This window comes from Sinocyclocheilus rhinocerous, unplaced genomic scaffold, assembly GCF_001515625.1.
Source record: "Sinocyclocheilus rhinocerous isolate Xijiao unplaced genomic scaffold, SAMN03320098_v1.1 scaffold1283, whole genome shotgun sequence".
In the NCBI taxonomy this organism is placed as follows: domain Eukaryota; kingdom Metazoa; phylum Chordata; class Actinopteri; order Cypriniformes; family Cyprinidae; genus Sinocyclocheilus; species Sinocyclocheilus rhinocerous.
Window position 1 is genome coordinate 727,868 of NW_015642522.1, and position 1,752 is coordinate 729,619.

Genomic DNA, 1,752 nt, shown 5'->3' on the forward strand with positions numbered 1-1,752 from the left:
ATATATATATATATATATAAAAAGTTTCACAAAGCGTTCTTACAAATGTTAACCTTTTTAGAGCTTTTGTAAGGTGCTATATTTTTTATTATATTTTTCTAAGCATTCTTAGAAATATCATTCTTGTTATCCTTCATATATCTCATGCAGATTGAAAATTCCCAGAGCTGATTACATTCTTACAGTAAAAAGTCACAAAATAATAGCAAATACAGTGTCTCGCAAAGTAGATATGGTGTAAAACTGTAACTACAATGCATAAACTGCAAAATTACCCATTAAACCGCCCATTAAACAGTGTTTAGATAGTACTCTGAAATATCTCCTTGTCTTACAATGGACATAAAAACCACTAGTTTTAAGGGCACATGTTGTCAGTCTAATCTTCAGTCTAATTGTATTTGAGTTCTGTACGCAGCTAAATGTGGCAGAAAATTGCTTGTTTTTGGTTTTCACGACAAGACAAAACTGATGTTTTTGACTCGGTACGTGATTTTGTCGAGTCACTTTCAACCCAGCGCTGAGATGTGAAGCAAAAAATGAAGACAAAAAAAGCCATTTCTGAGATAAACCCCTTTGCCAAAGATTTTACAACAGCAACAACAACAACAAAAACATCTTGTCATCTGTATTTTTTTTCTTTTTAAAGTTTTCCTCTTGAAAAAGCAATTAACTAACAAATCTGCATTGAAGTCTCTTTTTAGGGGTTAAGTAACACCGTGTCCTAACCAGATGTGTGAAAATACTGTGCAAAGCCACAATAGCCAATCAGAATGTTTGATGTGTAATATACAGCAATCTGGACCAATGAGAATTCACTGTGGGCGGAGCTACCAACTGCAATGTGACAAATAGAAACCAAGCTAGCAAAATGGCAGATAGATAAGAAAAAACACTTTTAAATAGTTTTTCTTCTCAAAAAAGGGATAGATTTCTGACAAACCACACTTAAGTTGCGTTTATGTTCCAAATATTAAGTAATTTCTCTGTCTAAAAATAGAAAAAGAGGCAGAACCACAGCTAACCTGAACATATTTGATATGCAGCTAGAGAGTGATTGCGATATCGATTGGCTTGTATGTGACCGGTTAGGACGGGGTGTTACAGAAACGCTGTTGACTTTAGTTCTAGTCTGTGTGAGATGGTTTCCGCATGCAAGGTTTTTGAACAGAGTAAAGTACGCGTGCGTGCGCAGGAGTGCGTCTTAAAACCATTTCCTTTTCCTCGCTAACGCTGACGTTTCGAAAGGAGAGGCTTTGGTCATGGCACAACTGCATGATTAAGGAATGACGGAAAGGAGAAAAAGGAAGGCAGGAAAGACAGAATGAAAGATAAAAAGAGGAGAGAATAAAAAAGAGATGAGAAAGAATGGAGTGTGCTAGCATTTTTGGGTTGCTTTCCCTTTCCAAGGTGTCATACGTCTTCTGTGCCTGTAGAAACGGGAAAGAGGTTTAAATACATTCTCACACACAAAGTTTTCTTAGCACAGCTTTGGTGAGGAGATTGAAATTTAAGTCACTATTCACTGAAAATTCCTCCAACTCCACTACAGTTCTAAAATTTCTGCATATTCAAAGAGGCTAGTTCAAGTTTGTTTACAAAGAGAATTTAATGAAATTCTAAGGCAACATTGCATGTATACTTAAAAAAAAAAACACAAATAATATATGTATGTATTTATATATTTAATTAACATTTTAACAAATGTTTTTTTTATTATTTCAAAATGAATTTAATTAGATTTTCAAATAT

At 34.3% G+C, this 1,752-nt stretch overlaps 1 protein-coding gene across 1 annotated transcript in view; it reads right to left on the minus strand.

The window, feature by feature from the left end:
• Positions 1–242: 242 nt before the first annotated feature.
• The window catches only part of tspan7 (tetraspanin 7), a 36,556-nt gene continuing 35,046 nt past the window's right edge, over positions 243–1,752 (minus strand). The window contains exon 8 of the mRNA XM_016573003.1: positions 243–1,430. The gene's annotated coding sequence lies outside the window, so the exon portion shown is untranslated. The remainder of the gene's footprint in view (positions 1,431–1,752) is intronic.